This window comes from Petaurus breviceps, unplaced genomic scaffold (genome assembly GCF_028583685.1).
Source record: "Petaurus breviceps papuanus isolate PSGF00001 unplaced genomic scaffold, PetGlider_PUasm1.0 90897, whole genome shotgun sequence".
NCBI classification, from domain to species: Eukaryota; Metazoa; Chordata; class Mammalia; order Diprotodontia; family Petauridae; genus Petaurus; species Petaurus breviceps.
In genome coordinates this window covers 1,009,738-1,026,716 of record NW_027187374.1, presented here as the reverse complement: position 1 = coordinate 1,026,716, position 16,979 = coordinate 1,009,738, and the positions used below count along the sequence as shown (strand labels likewise).

The 16,979-nt window shown below is 38.2% G+C and overlaps 1 protein-coding gene and 1 long non-coding RNA gene across 2 annotated transcripts in view; one reads left to right on the top strand and one right to left on the bottom strand.

Annotated features, from left to right (window-relative positions):
• HSF2BP (heat shock transcription factor 2 binding protein) overlaps positions 1 to 16,979 on the top strand; it is a 118,595-nt gene that overhangs the window by 100,631 nt on the left and 985 nt on the right. The gene's annotated exons all lie outside the window — the stretch shown is intronic.
• Positions 13,054 to 15,816, bottom strand: LOC138151383 (uncharacterized). Its single transcript, XR_011165806.1, has 2 exons — positions 15,524 to 15,816; positions 13,054 to 13,361 (listed from the first exon to the last, which is right to left on the bottom strand). It is a non-coding gene; the product is annotated as an uncharacterized lncRNA (long non-coding RNA).

Below are 16,979 nucleotides of genomic sequence, written 5' to 3'. Positions count from 1 at the left end.
GGCTATAAAGATTGTTTCCCAGGTTTCTGCTTTCTTTCTAATCTTGGTTGTCTTGGTTTTGTTTGTATAAAAGCTTTTTAATTTAATATAATCAAAATTATCTATTTTACATTTTGTAATACTCTCTATCTCTTGTTTGGTCATGAATTCTTCCCCTCCCCATAGATCTGACAGGTAGACTATTCCTTCCTTTTCTAATTTGCTTATGGTGTTACCCTTTATGTCTAAATCATATACCCATTTTTACTTCATCTTGGTATATGGTGTGAGATGTTGGTCTGTACCTAGTTCGTGTCTTATTGTTTTCTAACTTTCCCAGCAGTTTTTGTCAAACAGTGAATTCTTACCCCAAAATCTGGGATCTTCTGGTTTATCAAACATGAGGTTACTGTGGTCATTGACTCTGGTGTATTGTGTACCTAATCTATTCCACTGAACCACCATTCTTTTAGCCAGTACCAGATAGTTTTGATGATTACAGTTTTATAATGTAGTTTGTAATATAGAGATCTAGTATTGGAAGGCTACCAAAAAGCAGTTCCATGCTAATAATAACCCTACCAGAAAAAAAATATTCTTACTAGTAATTGTAAATATTTGCAAAGAAATGCAAATTGAAGCAACTTTTGACATTCTACCTCATACTTATCAAACTGCCAAAAATGACAAAAGAGGAAGTTGACAAATGTTAATAGGGCTGTGGAAAAACTGCACTGTGAGTAGAGCTATGAATTGGTCCAACCATTATGAAAAGCAGTTTGGACCTATTCCCCCAGATTTACTCAATTCTACATACCCTTTGACCGAGATATACTGCTAAAAGCTTAAATGGACCTAAATGTACAAAAGTATCAATAGCAGCTCTTTTTGTAGTGGTCAAAAATTAGAAATAAGGCAGTTTCTTCTTACTGGGGAATAGCTAATTTGCGGAATAAGTATTTAATTAAATATTTTGCCATATTAAGTGATGAAAGGCGCAGTTTCTTTTTTCCCCCTTTTTGGAGGAGGGAAGGCAGGGCAATTGGGCTTAAGTGACTTGCCCAAGGTCACATGGCTACTAAGTGTTAAGTGTCTGAGGCCAGATTTGAACTCAGGTCCTCTTTGACTCCAGGGCTGGTGCTCTATTTACTGCACCACCTAGCCACCCCAGAAAGGGACAGTTTCAAAGAAAACTGGGAAGACTTCTATGAACTGATGCAAAACAAAAAAAGCAGAAGTTGGACAGTTTATACAATAACAGAAAAACAACTTTGAAAGACTTTAGAACTCTGATCAATACAGTGGATAAGCCATGAGTCCAAAAGAATGAAAATGAAACATACCATTCACCTCCTACCAAAGAAGTGATGAATTTAAAATATAAAAAGTGTAATAAATAGCTTGCCTAATGTGGAGATAGCTGCGTCCCCAACCACATGACTAAGATAATCTCCTTTGGTTGGCTGCCTGCATCTTTAAAACTGGTGAGACAGAGCCGGTCTCTCTCTTTTCACCATCTTTTCTATTTTTTTTTTTCAAATGTTTTATTAACTTCTGGTTTACATCATTCATTTCCGCCGGATTTTGAGTTACAAATGTTCTCCCCATGTTTCCCCTACCCACTACCCCAAAATATAAGTCCCACAGGATATCCCCTCCTCCAATCTGCTCTCTCCCATATCTTCTCCCACACCCCCTTCGACTTTTCCAGTAGGGCATGGTGAATCTCAGTGCCCCAGTGCCTGTATATCTTATTTCCCAATTACATGTAAAATAGTATTAATAATAGTATATATACATATATAAACACCTTTGGTTTTAAAACTTTGAATTCCAGATTCATTCCCTTCCTCCCTTGTCACCCACCCTTACTGGGAAGATAAGCAATTCAGTATAGGTTGTCCATGTGTAGCTAATGCAAAACATTACCATAGTAGATATATTGTAAAAGACTGACTATATTTCCCTCCCTCCTATCCCACCTCCCACTTGTTCTATTCTCTACTTTGATCCTGTCCCTTTTCAAAAGTGGGTGCTTCCAACTTCCCCCCCCCCCCCCAGCCTGCCCTCCCTTCCATCATCCCCCCTCTCATCCCCTTTCCCCTACTCTCCTGTAGGGTGAGATACCCTATTTAGTGTGTATGCCATTCCCTCCCCGAGCCAAATGCAGTGAGAATAACGTTGACCCATTCCCTTTTGCCTTCCTGTTCTTCCCCCCCATTGTATCCATTTTCCCTTGCCTCTTCTATGTGAGATAGTTTACCCCATTCTGTCTCTCCCCATCTCCTCTCATTATATTCCTCTCTCACCTCTTAATTTCACCTTTTAAGTATCATCCCTTCCTATTAAATTGGTCCTGTGCCCTCTGTCTATGTATACCTGTACACATATATACACACACATTCACATATGTATTCATATGCCCATATACCCACCTATATAGACATATATATGTATAGATAAATAGATAGATAGATTTCTATTCCCTTCAACTATTTTCATACTGAGAAAAGTTTCATCTGTTACAATTATTGTTTTTCCATGTAGGAATGTTAATAGTTCAACTTTGATAAGTTCCTTATGATTTCTTTTCCCTGTTTACCTTCTCATGCTTCTCTTGCTTCTTGTATCTCAATGTCAAATTTTCTATTCAACTCTGGTTTTTTCATCAAGAAGGCTTGAAAGTCCTCTATTCCACTGAATGACCATATTTTCCCCTGAAACATGATACTCAGATTTGCTTGGTGATCTAGGTGATTCTTGGTTTTAATCCCAGCTCCTTTGACCTCTGGAATAGCATATTCCAAGCCCTTAGATACCTCAGGGTAGAAGCTGCCAGATCCTGGGTTATCCTGATTGTGTTTCCACAATATTCAAATTGTTTCTTCCTGGCTGCTTGTAATATTCTCTCCTTGATGTGGGAATTCTGGAACCTGGCTATAATATTCCTAGGAGTTTTCTTTTTCGGATCTTTTTCAGGAGGTGATTGGTGGATTCTTTCAACCTCTATTTTGCCCTCTGGTTCTAAAACATCAGGGCAGTTTTCCTTGAGAATTTCTTGAAGGATGATTTCTAGGTTCTTACTTTGATCATGGCTTTCAGGTAGTCCAATAATTTTTAAATTATCTCTCCTGGATCTATTTTCCAGGTCTGTGTTTTTTCCCATGAGATATTTCACATTGCCTTCTATTCTTTCATTTGTTTGGATCTGTTTAACAGCATCTTGATTTCTCATAAAGTCATTAGCTTCCATTTGCTCCAATCTAATTCTGAAGGAATGATTCTCTTCAGTGAGTTTTTGAGATTCTTTTTCCATCTGGCAAATTAGGCTTTTTAAGGCATTATTCTCCTCATTGCCTTTTTGAGTCTCTTTTGCCATTTAAGTTAGTCTACTTTTTAAGGTGTTATTTTTCTCAGTCAGGTTGTTGACTCTCATTTCATAATTTTCTTGCATTGTTTTCATTTCTCTTCCCAATTTTTCCTCCACTTCTCTCATCTGCTTCTTAAGGTCCTCTATGGCCTGTAACCAGCTCGTATTTTTCTTGGAAGCTTTTGGTGCAGGAGTTCTGACTTCTCTGTCTTCTTCCTATTCCATACTTTGAGCCTTTTTGTCCCCAAAATAGGAGTCTAATGTTGGATTGCTCTGCTTGGTTTGCTTCCTTTGCCTGGTCATGTTGTTACTCAATTACTTGACTTTTGGGCTTTTTGCCACAGTAGGGCTCTGCTACGAGACAGAGGAGCTTCATTCCAAACACTGGGGTTTTCTCAGATGCCAGAGATATTAGTTGGGTACCCTCTCTGAAATGCCAGAGATATTAGTTGGGTACCCTCTCTGAAGCCTCCACACGCTCTGGCAGGCTGGTCACACACCCCAGGAACTCCACCCTAGACCGCAATTCATGTCCAAGGAGGTTAAAGCAAGAGCAATTGCCCCTCAGACTGGTCTCTTGATCCCCCTATAGTCTGTAGGCCAGGAGCTGAAGCTGCCACATGGTGTCAGCTGTGCTGCAGCCCTCAGTTGCTTCTCCCTTCAGGGGATGAAGGCTGAGGCACTCCCAACTACTGGATCCCAAAGTCCACATTGCATTGACCTCTCACTTTGTCCTTAGCATCTATGTGTTGATAATTCTGAAAAGTGCCACAGCTGCTGGTGCTCTGGAGTCTCTCCAGCCAGTGATTGATCAGGCCCACCCTGGGGCTAAAACCTCTGGCTCCCTTGGGCCAGAGTCAGCTCCTACAGCGTTGTGTTGGCTGCTTGCTGCTGGCAGGCTGGGCTGTCCTCAGCAAGAGGTTAGCTTCTCTGTGCCGTTTTGTGGGTTCTGTAGCTCCAAAGTTTGTTCTGAGTCCCCTTTTACATGAATTGGAGGAGGTGAGAGCCGGAACCCCAGGGAAGTCCTGTTTCTACTCTGCCATCTTGACTCTGCCCCCCTAGTTCTTTTTCCACATTATTTCCTTTTCTGTTTTTTAAATTTTATTTAAAAAATATTTACTTACTTTTAGTTTACAACATTCAGTTCCACAATTCCATGAGTTTTAAATTTTCTCCCCCTCTCTTTCTTCCCCTGTCTCCCCCATGGTGGCATGCAATCAAATATAGGATCTATAAATACCTTCACATTAAACATTAGTCAAGTTGTAAAGAAAGATTATAAACAATGGAGTGAACAATGAGAAAGAAGGGACCAAACAAAACAAAACACAAGAGGGAGAGCAAGTAGTTTGCTTCAGTCTGCATTCAGACTCTGTAGTTCTTTCTTAGATTTCACCATCTTTACAACTGTAATCCTAGCTGCTGTGCCCATCATGGATGCCATGAACTGAATCAGAAAGGTAGAGGGGAGGGACTTTACCTTCCTGCCTTGCTCTTTTATCTCTACACCCTGTGAGAAATGGGTTCGGGGTATTTGTTTCTGCTTTTTAAATTTTTCCTCAGTTTCAGGTACCGGAGGTGATCCTTACAGACCAGGCCAGAGTTCAAGCCATGGAGACCCCTGGAGCCAAGATTGCAGGCAGGGTGGTGGAGCAGCTGGCCATCTCAGCATGGAAACCCTGAGAATCAGGGTGCCTGGGACTCAAGCCCAGTGGGATATTTGGACTTGGAATTGGGTCTGTGCTGTATGGGAACCAAGCTAAGCTATGAACCTAACCTCCTTCCTTTCCTTGTAGACTGAGGTGGCATAGAAGGGAAGGAGAATTATACCTCCCACATATGGCAGGGAGTATATTTATGATTATGCATTTGGAAGTTAATATTTCTATATAAAATGTTACAAATATGCATCAAGGGCTTTATTTTTCATGGTTTTAAAACAATTTTGCTTAATGGAGGAAATTTTGGGAGGGGAAGATTAACAAAATAAAATAAAAATAACATGGAATGAATGTATTATATTAATGAAAAACATTAGTAAAAATTTTAAAAGAAGCTAAAAAAAAGAACATCTGACCCCTTTGTGCTGAGGAGAACAAGCTGTAGTTAGCTTCTGAAAACACTCATTTAACAACTTAGAAATGCTTTATTATTTCAATATTTTTCTAACAAATAAACAGTGGAGGATAACTTATTAATTGATAACCAAAGGTGCTTATTTTGAGAAAGCAATGCTATTGACCTTAAAGATTATACATATTCTCTTTTTGGTTCTACCACCATTGTCCTTATCTCCCTGCCCCCCAGTTTAGTAATCAAGGTGATGAAGACAGTAATATGATTACTATATCCATCTTGGAATTCCATTTTTTTCTTGGTAGCTTTTGACTTCACTTGATGATTCCACAAGCCAGGAATAAAGAAAAAGGAGTTTTTATCTTAATGACCATATGCCTAGATTAACAGCTTCTTGTATTCAATATTACCTAATAGCAGAAAATTTTCTGTCTCAGATTGGGATGTCCATTATTATATCATCCCCTCTTTTTTTTTTTTTTTAACACGGCCAGTAAGTGTTAAGGGTCTGAGGTCAGATTTGAACTCAGGTCCTCCTGACTCCAGAGCCAGTTCTCTATTCACTGTACCACCTAGCTGCCCCATATCATCTTCTCTTTATGCTCATTTTCCCCCATTTGCCATGAAATCTCCTTTTTAGATTCATTCATTTTTACCCTTCTGCATTTCATTGCCCCCTAGGAGTTCTTATTCCCCTTCTCCCAAGACAGAATGCTAACAGTGAAGGCATGATACTCTGAGAAATAGTGGTTTCTCTGAGCACCAAATTCCTGCAGATTATATACATTTAATGTCCATATTTTCCATTATGGATTTTTTCTCCCTCCATGGTAGTGTTCTTCAGTAGAATTTCTTCCTAGCACTGAATCAAGTTTTCCTCTTTTCTTTCTCCCTATTTTAATTCCTCTCTTCTCCCCTTGACCTCTTACCCATTCTCCATATCCCCTCTTCATCTTACAGGACTAAAGAGTTATTTTCCCTTCATTGTTTACTGGTCAGCAAACAAACATTGATTTACCCATAGGCATAGTCTTGTCACTGTTAGTCCATGGTCCTTATCTCCTTGTGTACTTTTAGAAAAGACCTTTTAACTGTTCTCCTTTTGTTGTTGTTGTTTTTTAAACCCCATAGATGTCTTTCTCTCTTTTTGTCTTTTTTCTGGAGCAACTTGCTTTCTCTATTTGTTTAACTTTCTTTTGTTTCTATTGTCTGGGGTGTTCTAAAGCAAATAAATAGATCATATTTAGTGTTCTTTCTAGGAAAGCTTCAAATGCCTCTTTTTCATTGAATACCTATCCTTTTTCATTGATGATTAGATTCGGGTTTGCAGGGTATGCTGCCTTATGTTGCATTTTGGGCCCATTTTGCTCTTTGTAATACATTATTCCATTTCCCTTTGGGATTTTCTGTTTAGTACAGAATAGTTTTATGTTATTTGAATTTTCTTTTCTTTATATTTGGAGATCTTTTTTCCTGTCCCTTACAAAATTTGTTGCTTGTAGTTGGAATTCTTCAATTTGGGGGATCACAGCATTTGATTTTATTTTCTATTTTTAAATTACATTAAATTTATTTTTTTGTCTTTTTGGAGGGGGGAAGGTAGGGCAGTTGGGGTTAAGTGACTTGCCCAAGGTCACAAGGCTGGTTTTGTGTTAAGTGTCTGAGGCTGAACTTGAACTCAGATCCTCCTGATTCCAGGACTGGTACTCTATACTGTGCTACTTAGCTACCCCCTTGATTTTATTTTCTAAAGATGAAAAATGGGTCTTTTCAAATGGCACGTTGTTTTCTGTGTTTAGAAGTTCTGGGCTCTTGTATGATTTCTTGCATTTTTAGGCTTCTCACATTCTTTTTGAACACCTGTTATCTTAGGTTTTCTCTATGGATGCTTCACTCAGCATCAGTATGTTTTGCTTGTATGGTGAACCTGTTTTCTTTTAATGTGTTTGCCTTTTGCTTTTCTTCTCCCAGATTGTTTTTATTTCTATTTATTTGTATTCTCAAGCAGTTATTCTCACTTTTGTTTCTCTTGAGAGATTTGCCATCATGAATTAAAGTTGTTCTATTATGCCAATGATTTCTTCTCTATAGACCATAAATTCTGCCTTCATCATTCTTATTTCTTTTTTTAACCATTCAGGAACATCTTATTGTGATTCCATGCTCTTTTGGGAATCCACAGGATCGTCTGCCTTACTGAATGTTGATTCATTTTCCCTTGTCTTGTAATATTTATTCAGAAATGTTAGGAGTCATTTAGATGTCTTGCAGCCCATCTTGTATTGTGTTATTAATAATTTTCCTATTGATTTAACTGCTTGGGCTCAAGGTTTTGTTTTGTGTTTTTTTTTAAACTGAATTTTCCTTCTGAGATGCTTGATGTTTTAGTCTTTTTTCCTTATATTCCCCTATTGCTCAGTTTCTGACACTTTTCCTTTTGATAATCAGTTTCCTTGAGGATTGGACCTTAAAGGGGTCTCTGCCTCCTCCAAGGCTGGGGAATTCACCAGCCTCAATATACCCAAAATGACTTTTGAGGGGAAAGAATTGGCCCCAGGGTGGATGTCAGTCTCCATTCCTTCACACTTGGTCTAGTCCCCTCCACAACTAGCATCCTGCCCCAGTAACCTCTGTTATTTACTTTTCTTTTTTTTTTCCAAATGCTTTATTAACTTCTGATTTACATTATTCATTTCCGCCAGATTTTGAGTTACAAATTTTCTCCCCGTTTTTCCCCTACCCACCCCCCCCAAAATAGCAGTCCCACAGGATATCCCCTCCTCAAATCTTCTCTCTCCCATATTTTCTCCCATACCCCTTTCGACTTTTCCAGTGGATCTCTATGCCCCAGTGCCTGTATATCTTATTTCCCAATTACATGTAAAATAATATTGAAAATAATATGTATATACACACACATGTATATATACATACATATTTGAATATTTGATTTTAAAACTTTTAATTCCAGATTCATTCCATTCCTCTCGTGACACCCACCCTTACTGGAAAGATAAGCAGTTCAGGATAGGATGTACCCGTATGGCTAATGCAAAACAATAACATAGTAGATATATTGTAAAAGACTGACTATATTTCCCTCCCTCCTATCCCACCTCCCACTTGTTCTATTCTCTACTTTGATCCTGTCCCTTTTCAAAAGTGGGTGCTTCCAACTTCCCTCCCCCCAGCCTCCCTTCCATCATCCCCCCTCTCATCCCCTTATCCCCTACGCTCCTGTAGGGTGAGATACCCTATTCAGTGTGTATTTCATTCCCTCCTCAAGCCAAATTCAATGGGAATAAGGTTGACCCATTCCCTTTTGCCTTCCTATTCTTCCCCTCCATTGTAACCATTTCCCCTTGCCTCTTCTGTATGAGATAGCTTACCCCATTCTGTCTCTCCCCATCTCCTCTCATTATATTCCTCTTTCACCTCTTAAGTATCATCCCTTCCTGATAAATTGGTCCTGTGCCCTCTATCTATGTATACCTGTAAATATATACACACATTCACATATGTATTCATATGCCCATCTACCCTCATATATCGACATATATATATATATATATATATATATATATATATATATATATTTCTATTCCCTTCAACTACTGAGAAAAGTTTCATAAGTTACAATTATTGTTTTTCCATGTAGGAATGTTAATAGTTCAACTTTGATAAGTTCCTAATGATTTCTTTTCCCAGTTTACCTTCTCATGCTTCTCTTGCTTCTTGTATCTCAAAGTCAAATTTTCTATTCAACTCTGGTTTTTTCAGCAAGAATGCTTGAAAGTCCTCTATTCCACTGAATGACCATATTTTCCCCTGAAACATGATGCTCAGTTTTGCTGGGTAGGTGACTCTTGGTTTTAATCCCAGCTCCTTTGACCTCTGGAATAGCATATTCCAAGCCCTTTCATCCCTCAGTGTAGAAGCTGCCAGATCCTGGGTTATCCTGATTGTATTTCCACAATATTCAAATTGTTTCTTCCTGGCTGCTTGTAATATTCTCTCCTTGATGTGGGAATTCTGGAACCTGGCTATAATATTCCTAGGAGTTTTCTTTTTGGGATCTTTTCAGGAGGTGATTGGTGGATTCTTTCAACCTCTATTTTGCCCTCTGATTCTAAAACATCAGGGCAGTTTTCTTTGAGAACTTCCTGGAGGGTGATTTCTAGGTTCTTACTTTGATCATGGCTTTCAGGTAGTCCAATAATTTTTAAATTATCTCTCCTGGATCTATTTTCCAGGTCTGTGTTTTTTCCCATGAGATATTTCACATTGCCTTCTATTCTTTCATTTGTTTGGATCTGTTTAACAGCATCTTGATTTCTCATAAAGTCATTAGCTTCCATTTGCTCCAATCTAATTCTGATGCCATTATTCTCCTCACTGAGCTTTTGAGATTCTTTTTCCATCTGGCAAATTTGACTTTTTAAGGCATTCTTCTCCTCATTGCTTTTTTGAGCCTCTTTTGCCTTTTGAGTCAGTCTGTTTTTTAAAGTGTTATTTACCTCAGTCAGGCTGTTGACTCTCATTTCATAATTTTCTTGCGTTGTTCTCATTTCTCTTCCCAATTTTTCCTCCACTTTCCTTATCTGCTTCTTAAGGTCCTCTATGGCCTGTGACCAGCTTGTATTTTCCTTTGAAGCTTTTGGTGCAGGAGTTCTGACTTCACTGTCTTCCTCCTGTTCCTTGCGTTGCTCCTTTTTGTCCCCAAAATAAGAGTGTAATGTTGGAATCTTCTGTCTGCTTCGTTTCCTTTGCCTGGTCAGGTCGCCCCTCAGTCACTTGACCCCTGGGCTTTTTGCCACAGTAGGACTCTGCCACCAGACAGGGGAGCTTTTGTCCCAAATGCTGGGGTTTTCTCAGTTGCCGGATGTATTAGATGGGTACCCTCTCTGAGGTCTCCACACACTCTGGCAAGCTGGACATACACCCCAGGACCTCCACCCTAGACTGCAATCCAGATCCAAGCAGGTTAAGGCAAGAGCAATTACCCCTCAGACTGGTGCTTGGCCCCCCTACACTCTGCAGGCCAGGAGCTGAAGCTGCCACATGGCACGGGCTGGCTGTGCAGGCCACCTCAGCGGCTTCTCGCCCTGGGGACAAAAGCCACACACTCTCACTTACTGTTCCCAAAGTCCAGACTGCACTGACCTGTCACTTTGTCCTTCGCATCTGTGTGTTGATAAATCTAGAAATGGCCACAGCTGCTGCTGATCTGGAGTCCTTCAGGCTGCAGCTGGTCAGGCCCGCCCTGGGGTTAAAGCCTCGGCAGTGCTGGGCTTGGCTCCCAGAGTGCTGTGCTGGATTCCTGCCGGCCTACTGGGCTGTCCTCAGCGTGAGGTTAGCTTCTCTGTGTCATTTTGTGGGTTCTGCAGCTCCAAAGTTTGTTTAGAGTCCCCTTTTTCATGGATTGGGGAGGGTGGAAGCCGGAGCAGCCAAGAGGTCCTGCTTCTACTACACCATCTTGGCTCCGCTCCCTCTTATTTACTTTTCAGTAGCAAAAGAATTGCTGAGTAGATTTCAGAGCACACATCCATGAGTCCCACTTTGCAACCCTTTCAGAAAATGGGCACTATTGGGGGAGGGGGTGCTAAGTGAACACTTTAGGGATTAATGTCCTCTGCTGTTAATTCATCAAGTTATTACCTCATTAGGTTCTCAGTGTCTCAGCCTATAGAGACAGCTGCATTTGCTTTTCCTCTTGTACATTATTCTTATTTAGGAAAGTTTTGAGAGTTTGTATCAGAGAAAATGTCTAGTCCTCCATCTTGTTAGACACAACATTAATCAATTATATTTCAGTGATAGGTATATGACTTCTTTCTTAGCAACATTATAATCCAAATCAATTGTGACCTATTTTTAATGGTAATATTTTATCTTTATCAAGAGTCTTATTATTTATGAACCAGTTAGTTGGCTCAGTGGGTAGAGCACTGAGCCTGGAGTCAGGAAGACCTGAGTTCAAATCCGGCCTCAGACAGAGGCAAGTCCTATGACCCTAGACAACTCATTAACCTCTGTTTGCCTTAATCCCCTGGAGGAGGAAATGACAAACTACTCCAGTATACTTGCCAAGAAAAAACCCGTGGATAGTATTGGCATGCTATCATGAATTGAATATGACGGAATGATTAAACAACAGCAACAACAACAATTATTATTAATAAAAATGCTTTTTTTTTGCTTGGGCAGAAAGTGGAAAAGAAATGTATTTATGATAGTTAAATGTTCTAATAACACAAGCCTAATATATTTTGAGCTATTTGTTTTTCATGGCACTTAGTGCATAGTGTAAATGGCTCATGTATGGGTCCAGTGACAGTGAAGCTAGCTAAGTTCAGAATGATTCATCAGAAGATTGACAGCATGGTGAAGAAGCTTTCATCAGTAGTTAACTCTCAAAGCATTTTTGACATTAATAAACTTTGGTAATTCCAGAAAAATTGGTCTACTAAAACATGATATGACCTTGAGGTTGTAAACATTATTCCATGTAGTGCTCTTATTGGTACTTATTAGTAATTCTGAATTATGATTTATTGTACAAAGGATCCAGTTCTTGAACTTAAGAAGAAACATTCTTTTTTTCTGAAGTGAAACCTAGGAGGGCTATAAAGTAAATATTCCATTTGGGGGGTGAGTGGTGCCATTACAATTGATATATAATTCACTTTTAGGACTGTATCATAGTTTACCTCATGCTGAATGTAAGCTTAATACAGCATAGACATTGCAATTGATTGGAGTTGTGGCTGATAAATTCCCTTAAAATTAAGTGATTAAATAAGATGAATACTGAAGTATTAAATGCTAAGTACAGCCAGACACAAGGGAAATAGGTAATGAAATACAGTAAATTTCTGCAGTTAAGTGCACACATTGCTACATGCTCAATAGTTAAATCAGTCCATCAGTAAGGTGTTTTTGTTTGTTTTGTATATGAGTTGGAAGGATATAAAACTGCTAGTCATTCTGAAGGGATTTAACCAAGTCTCAATGAACTTAAATTTGTTTGATAGGGAACCCTATCCCTACCCCCTGTCTCAGGTACAAGCTTTAGACCAGGTCTGTGGAATCCCAGATCCTGCTCTGGAGTCAGCAAAATAACTTCAGGGTCATTCTTGGTCTGGTTTCTTGGTTTGCTGTCTTACCCCAGTCTGGGGTCAAAGCAACAGAACTATTCCTGCTCCTTGTTCTATGCATAGAGAACCACTGTTTTCTAGTCCCTGTTTTGGAAAGCTCTGTCTTTTTGACTATCTCTCCCCTACTTCCTCCCCCATCTTCCCCACCCCCCCCTCCCCTAGTACCCAAAGGATTCTGTCTCCTTGTGCTGACATGGACAGTAAAAATGACCCACTTGGATGTTTCTTCTTGGATTTCCTGATCACCACTCAGTTTGGTGCTTTTCTTTAATCTTTGTTGGAGTAGTTATACTATGCCTCAGTTTCTATATCTGTAAGATGAATCAACAACTATCATACCTGTTGTTCAGATTTTTAAAAATGAATATTTTTTTCTGGGTAAGTGCATTATAAGCTACTAATTTACTTTATGTTTTAGACTATAAGCAAACATGACATTTCTGAAAATAGAAAATAATAATGCAGATGAAATATTGGTGCAAAAAAGGGAAAGGAATTTTTATTGCCAGGTATGTCTAAAGACAAAATATTCAACCGTCCCACTGACATAAACAATCTATAAAGCTGTCTCCTATTAATGCTATAATGAAACACATTGGGACCAGAATCTAAAGATTTGTAATTCAGCATTTTTGATTGTGAAATTCTGATACTTGAGAAATTAAGGTATAAAAAGGAAAGTGTGGCTAAAGTTTTGTCAATTGCCATTTGAAAAGAATAGTGGTTTCTTCTTCATGTCCATGAGTCTTCTTTTTGTGAGTGCAGATTTCCTGAGCAGCCTGGAAATACGAAATCAAAGTGTCTCAGTACCATAGCCAAATTCTTTGGTCTGGATCGACAATAAATTAGGCTGATAATGATGGAAGTTATTGAGAATGAATTTTTTTGTGTGTATGTGTGTGAGCCTTTCTGCTATCAGAAGTTGATGTTGATAGTAGTAATAACAATAATAATTGTAACAATAACTGATATTTATATAGTACTTTAAGGTTTGCAAAGCACTTTACATAGACCTGTTATTATGAACTTCATTTTACAAATGAGGAAGCTGAGGCTTAGAAAGGTTTAACTTGCTCAAGGTCAAATAGCTAATGTTTGAGTTAGAAGTCAGTTTCTTTGACTCCCATTAAAGGTCTCTATCTACTATGCCATATTGTCTCTCTCATTGACTTTTTAAGTGTCAATAAGTCAACATAGAACTTTTTTTGTGTGTAAAAGAAGCTACTGAAAGGCCCATGAGGAAACAGGACTTCTCAGCTGGCGTGCTTGAAAGAAAATTGAAATCTATAACCCATACAAAGGAGGTAATTTATTTTTTTATAGGAATCATTTTTGCTGAAGGACATTGATATCCTAATTTTCCATCCTGGATTTATTGGTATCCACCATAAACAAAAACCTAACAACTCTAGAAATAATTTCCTTGTGGTTGTTACCACTCTCCTCACTGTTATAGATCATTTGACAACAATGAATCCTTTGTCCAGGTGGCCTGAGAATGTTATGGGCACATATGAATTGAGTTGGCCCTGCTTGTAGAGTCAATTGCATTTAAGCTGTTTAGCACTGATGTAATGCAATTACTTAAGCCTAACTATGGAGAACAATTTGCCAGAGAGCTGTTGCAAATGACAGATGTGACTGAGAATCTGCCTGCTTAATCAGAGACTTTTGTCAGTAACACCAAATGGCAGTGTTAGCTATGGAGAGGGCATCTGCACAATGAAACTCCTTCATTACATTGTTAAAATTACATCAATGCTTTGTAATTGTGGTAAGAATTCTATTATACTTTCTATTCAAGATCATTAATCCAGGTAGTGTACTAAAGTATTTTCGCCCTTCAGAATTACAGACTTGGAATTACTAACTGAGAAATTAATTTACCAGTAAACTCTCCACATCAGTGGTTAAGAAGGTTCACAAAGACTTGACAAGGAATAAGGATTATAATGACCATAAGCATTTCTGACAGTAATAAAACTGTCAATTCTGACATTTGACAAATTGGGCTACCAAAACATAATATGAACATGAGGTTAAAAACATTGTTTCATGTAGTGATCTTATTAGTACTTCTGCATTATGATCTATTGTACAAAGTGTCCAAGTCTTAAGGAGAAAAAATGCATTTTTCCTAAAGTGAAATCTAGGAGGATCATAAAGTAATTATTCAATTATTTAGGTACGTGCTGCTGCTGTAAGTGATAACTTATTTTGAGGACTGTATCATAGTTTACACAATGGTAAATATAAACTTAATGCATTATAAATAGTTTCATTGTGACTGACAAGAGTTATGTTAAATATTAAGTCCAACTGGGATAGCCTCTTCCCTGCCCCAAACCATTTCACCACCATATATGTTTTAGTCTTGCCTGGCTGTCCCTTCTTAGTCCCCTTTTTTAGTAGGATTTTGTGATTTTCATTATAGCTAGCTCAGGCTCCTGGTGGGGGTTGATTTTTATGAAAAATGATCCCTCAATTTATCTGGAAGACCTAAATTGAAAAACTAAAATAAAACCAAACAAGTAGAATACTATGGCTTCTTTCGTGTTGTCTTATTAAATCTAGATGATAAGCAAAGGACTTTCAATGATATTTTTTATAATAGTCACAGAGTATTTACATAGTATTAACAAAATGGATAAAAATCTAATTATTCTGAACAAATGGATTGCTGATTTGTGTAAGATTAACATATATTACCAGCAACAGTAAGATTTCTCAGTTCTTTAACTCAGTGCTATGGATGACCTCTTTATCATATTGGGTAGAGAAATCAGATACTGTCTGCTATAACTAGAAGAACTGTAACCAGCTAATTTCACATCCCAGACAAGAATATAAAATTGTGCACACACAAGTTCATATAAGCATGGCATAAATGTGTAATACTCCTTAGAGTAGTCAAGGAAATAGGAATTCTGAAGATGATTACCTACTGGAATCTTTCAGCATTTTCCTCATTGTGTTCTCAGAGTTAGTCCTTCCCTTGAACTGATGCAGCCAGGTTTGACTAATAAATCCTACCCTCCAGTTCTAAGAGAGAAATGCCTAAGTGACATCTCAGGGACAAGAGAGAAGCTAGGAAGGGGGCCAGAGCACACCCAGCATTTGTGGGAAACCTGGTGCTAACTCATGAATACATGACCTACTTATGGATCTGGGTCTCTCCCCCACTTTGCATTTGTTATGCTGTAACCATGGAGTTTGTACTCTAAAAGGGGGAAAAGACAGGTATACAAATAAATTGTCACTCTCATTTCAATACTTCAACATCTATGATTTCATCTAGGTATTCTTTAAGAGTTTGTAAAGTATTAGAGGAACTGGATTTAGATGCTCTGATATTACCTGTATGATTTTAGGCAAGTTACTTAGCCTTTCTAGGCCTCAGTTTCCTAATCTGAAGATCCAATGAAGAGATTGGTCTAGTTGATCTGTGAGGTCTTTTCCAGCTCTACATTAAAAATTCTAAGTTTTGACTGTAGGAAAATTAATCACCCTGAGACTGACTTGGTCATAAACTTTTTAAAATTTAGCTAGGCTCTTCCTTGGATATTGACCATTTTTGTTAAGCTGATACTCAAAGGCTTTCCAGTTTCTTACTATCTGCCAGAGTTTACACAATCTGTGATCTTACCTACCAGCTCCTCTGTATCACATTAAAGCAATGGAATTGTACTTTAGTCAAGAACATATAACTGTAATGCACAATAATATATTATTAGAAGTACATTAGAGAGGTGCAGTCAAGAAAAAAATTTTTTTAATCAGTGGGCTTTATCCCAGTTAAAGAATTTAGTTGTGAGGGCTTCTTGCTTTCTTTTTTCTCTTTTTTTGGGGGGTCTTTTTTGAAGTGGGGGAAGGCAAAGCAATTGAGGTTAAGTGACTTGCCCAAAGTCACACAGCTAGTAAATGTTAAGTGTCTGAGGCTGGATCTGAACTTAGGTCTTCTTGACTCCAGAAGCGGCGGCATACTATTCACTGTACCACCTAGCTGCCCCAGCTTTTTGCTTCTTAAAGTGTTTTTCTGACTATCTTTTGTCATTTGGGTATGAAGTAAGAATATTGATGAAAATGTTATTTTTAAAAAAAGAATTTGATACTACTGGAAAGAATTATAGCAAACCCAAAGATACAAAGTTATTTTTGAGTTCTGCATTTTGAAATTATATAATCATCAGTGATGTCTGGTGATGAGATTGCTGATTAATATTCAGAATATAGTTAAATTTTTTCTTATTTCTCACTTACAACTTGTGTTACAGATTATGGAATTAATCTTTCTTTTACAGAAAAAAAGAGACAATTTCTTTTGTTTTGGAAACTTGTGTAACGTTGTATGAGAACTTGTATCAAATAAGAAATTTGAACTTTTTTTTATTCTATTT